At 36.7% G+C, this 12,406-nt stretch overlaps 1 long non-coding RNA gene across 1 annotated transcript; it reads left to right on the forward strand.

The window, feature by feature from the left end:
* The first annotated feature begins 5,788 nt into the window (after positions 1–5,788).
* On the forward strand, positions 5,789–12,091 carry LOC107090132. The gene is made up of 5 exons (XR_001481468.1): positions 5,789–5,915; positions 6,802–6,848; positions 7,277–7,303; positions 7,394–7,561; positions 9,858–12,091. It is a non-coding gene; the product is annotated as an uncharacterized LOC107090132 (long non-coding RNA).
* The last annotated feature ends 315 nt before the right edge of the window (positions 12,092–12,406 follow it).

Below are 12,406 nucleotides of genomic sequence, written 5' to 3' on the forward strand. Positions count from 1 at the left end.
GCTAAAATCACAGCCACGGAACATTGAAAAGGTACTTCTTGAGTTTCTGAGCAATTTACCCTTTGTGGCCGAACAAGAGGCCAGGGTGGGCTAATGATCTACCCTAAGATGTGGATTCCTACAGTGCAGGGAGAAGAACAGGGGACACTGACTGTTCTCTTGAGAAGCAAAAAGGTGCACGGATGGCTGAGCGAACCTCTGCCAGACCATCCTTACTAACACTGGGTGGAGTTTCCAGTCAGCATACATAGGATTGCACCTGGAGAGAAAATCTTCTCCACAGTTCAGCACTCCCCGGACATTACTTCCCCTTAAAGACAGAAAAAGACTTCTGCTCCAAATGAAAAGTTTGTGAGCCTCAGGGATATCAGCACCATGCCCATTGACATAAGCCAACACTGTTGTGTTGTATGCTCTGATCAGCACATTGCGAGCTCTCAGAATGTAGTGAAAATGCTTTAATGTTAGGTCAATAGCCATTAGCTCCATGTAATTGAAGTTCTTGTGCGGAATTTTTGGACCCCAGGTTTCATTCACCATTTGCTGTTCACATATAGCCCTCCAGCCTGACAGCGAGGTATCTGTTGTGACCACCTTTTTGTTCTGGATGACTACCATTGGGACACCCTGTGTTAGTGAATCTGTGTTCCGCCACAGACGCAGTGCTCTCATATGGAAATGTCCAAGAGAGATTACCACTAACACTGAGGCCTTCAGTCCCAACAGCCTTCTGCAGAGACTAAATGATACCAGGTTTTCTCTTTTAAACATGGACAAACAGTCGAACATTGTTTTCACTCTGTCCTCCTTTAGGCCTAATCTTGCATTGATTGAGATCAAATGGAGATCTATTAAGGATATTCTTTTTCAGGTTTATTTTGAAGCCCAGATCCATTAAGTGATGTTTTATCATAGCTGTGTCAAATGGGGCTTCCTGGTGGGAAGACATTCTGTCCAGCAGGAAGAGAGCGGTAAGCTGTAAGAACGCTTTCATTTAAAATTAAATTTCAATTCCTTTACCATTCCAAAGTCACATTTTTTCAATGAATGAATTGTTGGGTGTGAACCAAATCACAGGTTAATTAAATGAGTCAAATGTTTGATCATCTGTTTGACCAACTGTTGGGATCTGGAGGTCTGTCCACTTTCTCCACCAGAGGGCGTACGAGATCTCCTGGAGCCGGAGCTGATTGCACCACCTGTCGCTCATCTGCTCATCAGGAGATCCGTATTTAAGGAGGCAGAGGACTTCTCTCCAGTGCCAGAGTGTTTGCCAGTAACGATTGAGCCTGCCTGAAACCCTGAAGAGTTTCTCTGTCACTAATCTGCCTGTCCGTTCTCTGAAGAACCCTGGAGAATTATTCCTGTCTAAAGATCTGCCTGCCTGCTCTCAGAAGAAACTGGAAGGGAAACTCAAATCTGTTATCTGCCAACACTCAAACCAAGCTCTGCCTCCTTCTAGCCCTCAGCCTGCCGACAGCCTCTGGACCCTCAAGGTTCCCCCCTCTGCCGCTCTGCTCAACTCCAGAACAGGTACAGCCCTGCACACTCTCAACCTGCAAATTACTTGGACCTCCACTAACTCCTCTGTCCCCTTCTGCAGTGAACCCACTCGTGACCAGTCCTGGATCTGATAACTCTGTGTGCTTTTCAGAACCCATTCGTGTCCAGACAAATTCCCCTCTGGATCTGTTCATTCATTGTGCTTAAACATTACAATAAATCTTTGAACTTTTCTCCTGCCTCTGAGTGTTCTGCATGTGGGTTAGGCACCTGAAGCCAAACATGACACCACCAGGTTCTAATCTGAGGAGGAATGTTTCTTAGAAATCATACAAAAAAGTAATATCTTTCAATATGAACAGAAATTATTTCAGTGATGTTTTACAAAATCATTGATATAAGCACATATTGCAGAGGAACTCATTATGTTCTTTTCCTTCCTGACCATAGATGTGGGAACTACATAAATGGCCCAGATCCTTTACTTAATAAAAAGCCAAACACTCTCTTTAACGCTTTATATGTGAGAAGGAGGATTTTAAATTCTATTCTGGATTTAACAGGAAGCCAATAAACAAGCTAGGATAAGAGAGATGCGGCCTCTCTTTATAATTTTCATCAGAACTCTGGCTGCAGCATTTTGGATCAGCTGAAGGCTTTTAACTACAGTTTGTGGACTTCCTGATAGTAAAGAATTAGGGCCCATCCCTTTGGATTGGGAGTCATTTGGCTTTTTTTGTTAGCCTACAACAGAGATGGCAAAAGTACTCACTTTCCGTACTTGAGTAAAAGTACAGATACTTGTGTTAAAAAATACTCTGGTAAAAGTGGAAGTACTGATTAAACTTCTTTACTCAAGTAAAAGTAACAAAGTACGGGCTTGTAAATTTACTTAAAGTATAAAAGTAAAAGTAGAAACCACTTTTTTCATGCCGTTGTCTACATTTTAAATGGATGTTCACCAATAGGACTAGATCTCTGTTGTGTTCATTTTCAATCATCTCGTCGTCCATACTACTATGCTAACGCCACCGCCACCAAGCTGCAATGATTTGCCGCGAATGAATACCGCCCAATCTGTCGATTCATCTTGTAGTGGTGCGTCAAATGCAACGTAGATTCCCATCCAATTAGATTGAATTTGGTATTGATGACGTGAAAAATAATAACGGTAACTCCATTGAAATGATTCAAAACTAAAGTAACGAGCCTATTTTTTAAAATCTAAGGAGTAGAAAGTACAGATATTTGTGTAAAAATGTAAGGAGTAGAAGTAAAAAGTCGCCATAAAAATAAGTAGTAAAGTAAAGTAAAAATATCAGAAAAATCTACTTGAGTACAGTAACGAAGTATTTGTACTTCGTTACTTCCCATCATACAATCATTAGTAACCTTCACCAGAGCTGTTTCAGTGCTATGATGAGCTCTAAAGCCAGACTGAAACTCTTCAATAAGTTAATTATGATGTAACTGGTCGCACACTTGTTTGGCAATTTTCTAAAGAATTTTATATAAGAAAGGAAGATTGGATATATGTCTATAATTTAACTAGTCATCTGGGTCAAGAGACGGTTTCTTAAGTAAAGGTTAAACACCTTTGGTACGTATCCCTGTAACAGGGATAGGTTAATCACATCTAAAATGGAGGAGGAGATCAAAGGGAATTCTTCCTTAAAAAACTTGTTTGGAACTGGATCTAACATACAAGTTGAAGGCTTAGATGAACACAATAATTTCACTTACTTGGAAAGTTCAACTGGATCTAAGCAGTATAAACCAGGTCCAGATTATAAGGCTAACTCAGATGCTGCCTCGCCTTCCAGAAATAAACCAATCATAGTTAGAGGAATGCCAATGATCTTATTTTTAATTAAATCAATCTTATTTATAAAGAAACCCATAAAATAGTTACTGCTCAGAGCAGATTGTATGGACGGTTCAACAAAGCTATGGCTGTGGGTGAGTTTAGCAACTGCATTTAAAAATACATTTTCCTATTTTGGATTTTCTGGATTTCTGCCTCATTAAATCGAGGACACTCACCTCTACCTACTGGTCTCTGCATTTGGCTCCTCAAACAACCAGCATGCATTGCAACATGCATGAAACATGCATTAAAATCAGCATAGTGCAACTATGCTGATTTCAATGCATTGCCCCCAAGGCACAGTAGAACCATTGCAGAAAATTGTATCTTAGCTCATCTGAGGAACAAGCTGTGAATCCTACAGCATCAAATTTTCTAAAATGTTAGAACTAAATTATGCTATCTTTTTACTTCACTACAGCTGCCAAGTGCTTAAAACATAAATAACGCAAACCTCTTGCTCATGAATCTTTTAATTATTTGTATTTTTGCTTTCGAGTCAATAAGCCGATGCCTTCAGCTAGTATTCATTTTCATTAGATAGAAAGCTGAACGGATCTGACTATGTCCTCTGGTTGAACTGTCTCTGTAAAGGGCCTTGAGATGATGTGTTGTGAATTGTCGCTATATAAATAAACTGAATTGAGTTTAATATTTGGTGGACTTGGCTTTTAGTTTGAGTTTTTACACCACTTGTTCAAGGTGTTGGATGCTGTTAGCAGCAATAAAGCCTGTCTTATCTGTTCAGTTGAAAAAAAATGATCTGTACTCGGCCTGCTATCTTGCAGGCCGAGTACAGACCTGGGCTTGTGCCAAATTCTTTAAAAAATAAACTTTTATTTTAAATGAAAGATATCCTATCTCCCTGAGTTAGACCTTTGCCCGTCGCCTATGTAACCTCATGTTTTTGATGTGTTCTCTTTAAAGGTTAATCATTAAAGTTTAAAAGAATGATAATGAGCCTTTGTGCGTGTTTTTTTTTTTAACATATGTACTAACCTCTGAACTACATCATGATGAGGTTAACCTTCTGTAGTATTGTGTAGAAAGAGAAAATCAGAACAAAAAATAAAGAATCAATTGAAAGAAAAAAAATAAAGGCTTGGTCAAATACACCAATGTACCAGAGAAGGAGGTGAGGTGAAGGATCCAAACTTTAATGTGTAGCCATAGTCCAAAAATTAACTTTACCTTTTACCTTTACCTTTTTACCTTTAACTTTACCTTTTCTGAAGAAGAAACTAGACTTGTCCAGGAAGGTAAAATCAGAAAGATTTCTAGATATGTTAGTTTTGTCCACAACCTTGATGCGTAAATTAACAATGCAGTAAATTCTATTTCATTTTTACAATAGCTTTGGTACCACGAGGTCCTAACATTATGTTCTTACAAGTTATAATGTATTTACGTAGGACGGCCTATGATTGCCCAGATCAAAGATTTACTGTAGTATCATTTTTCATTTTATCATTCATAATAACTTTTTCTTTACCATCAATATTTTTTTTTCCAGTCTTTTTTTTTTTGCTTGTTTTTCATGACTTGAAAGATACTGTATAAGAAATGTATCAGACCTTTTCTTGTAAACCATGTGACTCATTCAACTCTAAAGTGAAAGTGAAAGTAAGATTTTGTTGTTCACTGTGAACACTGAGCTTTAAGCTCAGTCTGTGAGTGAAGTCTCTCCTCAGTCCCTCCACCTGAATTTATTTTACAGCAAAGGTAGTAGTAAGTCTTTTAAATTATTTTAATCTTGCTGGGTAACAGTGGGCTTAGAATACCAAAAGCAGCTCCTATTGTTGAAGGCAGAACTTTCATTAACTTAACATTTATGGAAATTCTGTGTAAGTTACTTTTTTTTTTTTATGAAATATTTATGTAGGGTTGTTTCAGAGCGTTAAACAAGATTATCAAAAACTGATTTTTTTTTTTCTAAAAATATAACTAAAAATTCTAAATATGTATAGTATGGATCTATCTTGCAGAGATAGTTTGTAGGCTATAATGTGTATTCAGATAGATTTTGCTTTTAGATTTTACTCTTATAGCTTATGCAAATCTTAAATCCCAAAGTGGGTTACAGATACACGGGAGTACCGCTGCAAATGGGGTGAAATTCCCCACACTTATTCTATCTCCAGAGAATATCATGAACCCAGGGATCTCAGCAGTTTTGTTCGGCTTTCAAAAGTGCAAAAAATACTGCAATTTGCTCAGAGAACTCAATGTATGCCAATGTGGAAATCAACAACCAGCAAACTGGATGAGATAGGAGCCTTTTGTACCATGGGCGAATTCGCCTGCCTAACGAATTGCTTTCTCTGGCCAGGTGGATTTCAAGTCGAGCAAAAGCAGCGTTCGCTGTGAATGCACCACAGTTATAGCTGACCCCTTGGATCCTGTCTGTGCTAATAGACCCTGTGTGGTTGTCCTAAGCCTATGCTCCTGTGTTACACCCAGTAAGACTTGGGAATGGATTTGGACTTTTAGACATCAATCATATCTTACCCACAGTTGTCCAGAACCTGCAGAGCCTTCTCTATCAGTAATGATCGTTACTTGTCTATCTCTTGTAAAATGGTTTTACTATTAGGCATAATGCTATAGTGAAGAATCTTACGAGTTCTCTACTTGGATAGAAATGATCTATGGTTAGCTTGATAACAGTGACATTTATCCCCTCTTTCAGCCATGTCAGTAGTCCTGCAGGGTATCTAATGATTAGTAATGGCTCAGACATTGTTTTTATTAGTCATCTTCAAATGTGCCTGGTTAGTCATCAGAGCAGAAAGTCCAAAATATGCTATGTTTAAATTGCACCATGCTTATTTTAATGCATCGGCCCTAAAGTAACATCACAACTATTCCACAAAATTATAGTGTATCTCTGATGAACAAATTGTGTATCCTTCATCATTGAATGTACTAAAATATTGTTTTCCTGTAACATCCTATTTTCCTACCCCACTGTGGCTGCCAACTGTTTAAAAAACAAAACAGGCACACCTCTTGCACAGGAATTGTGTTGTCACCCTACTGACATGGTGAATCTTTATTTTGGGTGTTCTTTTAAATATTGGACTCAAACCCAAATCTATTTTGACACATAGGTTTTTTTCTGCATATGGGATGGTTTATTTTTCAAGGGACAGTAGACAAACCTATACAATACAACTAATAAAACTGTAACATGTGTGACTGACTTTGCTCTTAGGTTGAGTTTTACAACTTGATCAAGGCATTTGATGCTGTTAGCAGCAATAAAACCTTTCTAATCTGTTCAGTTTTAAAAAAACTTAAATGAACTCAGTCTGCTATCATGCAGCAATTCATTCACTCATATCTGATGAGTGTCTTGGAAACCCTGGGTCTTAATGGAAACTGAATGTTAAAGTAAGATATTTCTCTGATGTTTGTTCTTGCACTCTCAGCAACAGCAGTCAGTGATAAACCCCACAGCAGCAGAAACACAGCAAAGGTAATATTTTAGAAAACTATTCTTAATATGTTAGAGAGATTTTTTTATATATATTTGCAGCAATTCTACATATTCTTAAAGATTTAACTAAGAGGAAAAATTCAATTTGTGCAACACCAGAAATCATAGTTACTAGACTTGATCACAATGGACATTGTTTTCTGCTCTTTAAAACTTGTACAGAAAGTAGTTAAAAAACAGTAGAAATTATTACTTTAAGGAATCACTCTGACTTGGTCTAGATTTTTCTTTTGCATAGAATGTAAAATGTGACCTTAGACACTCTTATGATTGACAATGTTTTAAAAAAATCATCAGATCTAAATATTTAAATCTAAATATTATACAAGTCTTTCTTTGTGGAATTAGTAGCAATGGATGAACGAATGGATATTTCTTGTATCTAACGTCTCTTCTCTTCATGTTAGGCAAACAAAACATGAGGAATCCTTTCAGTAAGTGAATATGTCAGTTATCTTTCAACATGAATGGATTCGTACAGCTCTGATTTTTTTCGTTTTGTATATTTGTTTCTTCTCATCTAGTTAAAGTTCAGAAAATCACTACAGGTGAAACCTTTGGTGCAGATGAAGTTGTGATGAGAAGGGTGAAGCTGGAAGATACGAGGGGGAATGCACAACACGTCATCCTTTTCTGCCCAATCATCTCTCGTGTTGGTTCAGATGTTGAGGCTGCCTTGAAAAGAGTGGCATGTAAGGCATGAAATGGTCATTTTCTTCTTAACATCATTTTAAAAATATAATCTTCTTTATGCATTAATTGAACTTAAAAAGGGGGCCCTCTGGATGCAATGCAGAATACACCTGGGAATTATTTAGCATTTAAAACTTTATTTTACCATACACTTTTTTTTTACTTTAGTGGATATGATTCAAAATCACCTTCATGTCCTCCAGAGGAGCATTATATCTTAATGTGTGTGTGGTACAGTGCACCAGTAACGTCAGAGAATTATGTATTAAAAGAGAAAAGTAAACACTCAACTCATTCCAAAGTTTCTTTTGTGATCTGTAATGTAATTCATTATTTGCGCAATATTATAGATTTCCTCCTCTTTAATTCCTCTGTGGACAGTAAGGTCAAGAAGATAATATAGGATTATTCTTTTAATGCTAAATCCAGACTTCTGATGGTGTGGAAAATAGTGGCTTTGCTAAGATATTTAGCATCTCTAATTGCATACAGTAAAAAAACAAAAGCAGAAAATTCTGACCCAACAGGCATGGCGCTGTACTTTACAATATTGTGCCTTAGCAGTCTGAACGGGTAGCGGATGTCATCATCGAAATGTGATAACAATTATGCAGGCAATGTCAGGGGAAAATTCAAGTATGGGGATTTCTCAAATTCATTCAACATAGCAATAGTTTATTAAATAACTTTTTTCAAACTTAGAACAATAGCTATCTTTTAAAACACATTTAGAGTTATATTTTTTAGATATAAAATTATGAAGTTAATATTGGTATAGACCAACATAACAATGTTAAAATAACTACAGTCCCTTACTTCATTACAGCATATATTAAGGGTTTTAATTTAGGCCGATTAAAAAAAACACAATATGCAGCTTAGTCAACGGCCTCATTGACAAAACTCATTAGTTTAATATAACATATAAAACATTAAATAAGATTTGAAGGGGAATAGGGTGATTTTTAGGAAAATACATTTGTTTGTTTACAAACTCTGGCCCACATTTCAGACATAGTAAAGGGTGGTAATGTGTCTTGATGTTTACCCTCAATAATCCCAAGAAAAAGATAAAGAAGTCATTGGTAGCTCTTTGTTGTCACTGCTAACTTAGCATACAGGGCACCAGGATTGCGTAAGCTTGCCTGTTAGCCTGGTTGGGAGCAGGCTAGCCGCACAGTATAAATCACACAAATTGCAAATGGGACGTTTTTGGGCTTCCCTTAAGTAATGGCTTTGTTGTGGCCACTCTATAGTAAAGGTTGCAACACAAGGCTTCCTGACAACAGATTTCCCAGCCTGAATAAGACCGCATCGCATTTTCACATTTTTACATGTGTTGTATAATTTGATATTCATTAATTATGACAAAGGCAATTGAAATCAGCTTGCTCTGTAATGTATATGGGCTTCCTGGAAGAGAAAGTGCATTGATGTGATTTCACTGCAAATATTAAATAAAAATTATGAATATGTTTGGGGTTTTTTTTAAGTCTTAGAATAAGTGTAAGATATTCTGCCATTAGGGTTGCCTTAAAAATTACACTATGCATCAGAAATAAAATAATTATTTCTTCGTAACATCCATCCATTTTCCTTCATGCTTATCCCTGCTGGGATTGTAAGGGGGTACTGGTGCCTATCTCCAGCTGTCAATGGGGAAGAGGTCATCAGTCTATTGCAGAGCAACACAGAGACAAATAACCATCCACACACACTCAATTTAGATAAGCCAATTAGCCTGACAGTCATATTTTTGGACTGTGGGAACCGGAGCACCCAGAGAGAACCCACGCATGCACAGGGAGAACATGCAAACTCCATAAAGGAAGACCCACGGCTAAATAAAAAAGACAAGTAAGGACTGATCCACTCCTTGACTTTTAAAGAAGTCATTTAAGGCAGGCAAAGCATTTGAACAGGATATTTGATCAAATCACTGGTATTATTTATTCCTTTCTGGAATACATAATGCCAGTGAACTGTTTCCTCTGTGACCTGTCCTTTCTTAGGCAAAAGACTAATGGGCAAATGTATTCTATATCTGTGGGAAAGTTTTGTGTAACAATTTTTTTGTTTTATTTTAAAATTAAAAAGTTTCTGATTAAAGATTTTTTTTAGTAGGAGAACAATTTAAAATAAAAAAAATGTGTGATGAAGAAATATCCCTCCATACGTCCACAACAATCAGAAAAAATTAATAACAGTTATTTTTTAACTAAGAGATCAGTCCATTCTCCTTTTGGGATGTACAGCTCCTGGCTGCTTCTCACATTTCTCTCTTCTGTTCAACAGATGGTCAAAGGGTCATCCTGGTTCTGATGCACCACACCAGAGATGCTGACTACTCAACAGCAGGAGGAAAGTGGTCCGATTATATTGAAAATGTTGACTTGGATGTTGACATTCTCTACCATGAAAGTGTCCCAGGATTACTGACCTGTGCACAAAACGATAAGGCTGTTTTACAAATACAGAGTTTTTTAGCACCAAACCAAAATAACTCCGGTTCTAATAGGGATTTGGATTTTTGGCATTCGATGAGGCTTTGGTATTGGTCTTTGCATTCAGATAGGACTTGGGTGAGGCTTTGGTATTGGTTTTGGCATTCAGATAGGACTTGGATGAGGCTTTGGTATTGGTCCTTGCATTCAGATAGGACTTGGATGAGGCTTTGGTATTGGTCTTTGCATTCAGATAGGACTTGGATGAGGCTTTGGTATTGGTTTTGGCATTCAGATAGGCTTTGGATGAGGCTATGGTATAGGTTTTGGCATTCAGATAGGCCATAAAAGTGGCTTTTTGGTTGGTCTTTCAAATTGCTTCTGTAAGACCAAAAGAAAAGCTACTACCCTCTAAAGTTGCTTATGCCTTCGAGCTTTTCAATTGTTCTTTACCCTGGAGCCATCAATATTTTTAAATAAAACCTATTATAGTGCAAACTGATAATACTGAAGACATTCACTACTTACCGTACTAAAAATGTATCAAATTTAGTTTAAATTTAGCATAGAAATGGTACAGAGTTACAAAGCTGGGTTTATTTTCTTAAAGGTGTCTCACCAGATGTGTGTCTATCTGATCAGTCCCTGCTGTTAGTGTAGCTGCTTGCTCTCTATCACACAAATATAGACCTTTGTCAAATTTTATGAAAACCTGGCCTTCCAGAATAATAACTGTACTTCATTTGCTTTTATTTTTCCAATCTTTCTTCCTGACAATGTGGCCTGCCAAAAGAAGATGATCACTTTTATCCTAAGAAAATATATCTCTCCTTCAACTAATTTGTCTTATAAGGAGAATAATGAAAGATTGGAGTTAATAAGTTAAATACCTGGAGAAAACTATCTATAATTGAGAAGTAAACAAATCTATTATATGGAAATACCTAGGGTTTTACAAGTTCTTATGCGAATGATTATGAAATTACAAGATCCTTTTATGCATGAAAAAGTTTCCTAACAACTCCCCATGATAAAGTACAACTTTTAAAAGCCACCTCACAACTTTAGACCAATACAGCTCAAGGCACCAGGTAAACTTGTAAAACACCAATAACTGTGTGATTTCAGTTTTGTGTTTTAGTGAAAAAAAATTAACATAAATAGATTAAATACAGGTTCCCTTAGAAATATGTCTTATGTGCATATGCAACTTGGGAGCTTGGGCAAAAGACTGGAGATGGATCTGTGAAGCTGTCAACAAGAAGGGGCAGAAAAGGCTATATTTTGAGAAAGCTTATAGAAAACTTACAGAAGATATGCAGCAAGATGGTAGATATACCTTTTATAAGTATGTTGTAGGGAGCGTAATCTATTTTGTCATTGTCTGTTGTGTTAGCAGCTTCAGAGCATATGATTTAAAGTACCTTAAGAAGTTTATTTAAAAAAAAAGGCCTCTGATCTGGGATCTCCTCTAGAATCTCAAGAGATGAGAAAGAAAACGAAGAACATTACAGACAACCCTTAGCCTCCTCTTCTTTAAACTGTTTTACATTAACAGAGCATCTTCAGTCAGAGGCTTCTCAGGCTCACTGTAAGACAGACTGACATTTACAAACAACTTTAAGAGTTACAACAACATTTAAGTTCTCTTTGGGATTAATGAAGTGAAAATAATTGTTAGTTGCTTCTTACACACACTAGCAAACAAAAATATCCAGTGGAAACTTGCTTAAATGGACACAGACAGAAGCATAATGACATGTACATAGAAGAAAACATACCGCAGCTGAATTGTTCTTAGTGGATGTAGAATTACAGAAACAATCTCACTTGTTTAATGTGTAGGCATCCTCTCATGCCCATAAGTCAGAAATTCAGCAAGGCTTGTGTCAAAGTCCTTAAAAAATACACTTTGATTTTACAAATAACGTCACAGTTATTAATGTTTGTGTCCAAATGCAATGTTTATGAAAATAAAGTTGGTTTGATAAATTGTTATTTGGTGGGATTTCATAAAGATCCATTAGGGCTCTGTAAATGAAAGATATCCTGTATCCTCTGCATGTTGGTAACCATGTGTTAAACTTTTGCNTATTTGGTGGGATTTCATAAAGATCCATTAGGGCTCTGTAAATGAAAGATATCCTGTATCCTCTGCATGTTGGTAACCATGTGTTAAACTTTTGCCTTAGCTGTTTAACCACATGTTTTTGATCTGTTCTCTTTAAAAAGTTAATCATTAAAGTTTAAAAGAATGATAATAAGCTTTGGTGTGTGTTTCTTGAACATATGTACAAACCTCTGATTTACATCATGATGAGGTGAGGATTTTTACTCTAGTGCTGTGTTGGGAAAAAATAGAGAATAAGAAGTAAAGAATGAATGAAAGAAAATATAAAG

This window comes from Cyprinodon variegatus, unplaced genomic scaffold (genome assembly GCF_000732505.1).
Source record: "Cyprinodon variegatus isolate N-32 unplaced genomic scaffold, C_variegatus-1.0 Scaffold282, whole genome shotgun sequence".
In the NCBI taxonomy this organism is placed as follows: Eukaryota; Metazoa; Chordata; class Actinopteri; order Cyprinodontiformes; family Cyprinodontidae; genus Cyprinodon; species Cyprinodon variegatus.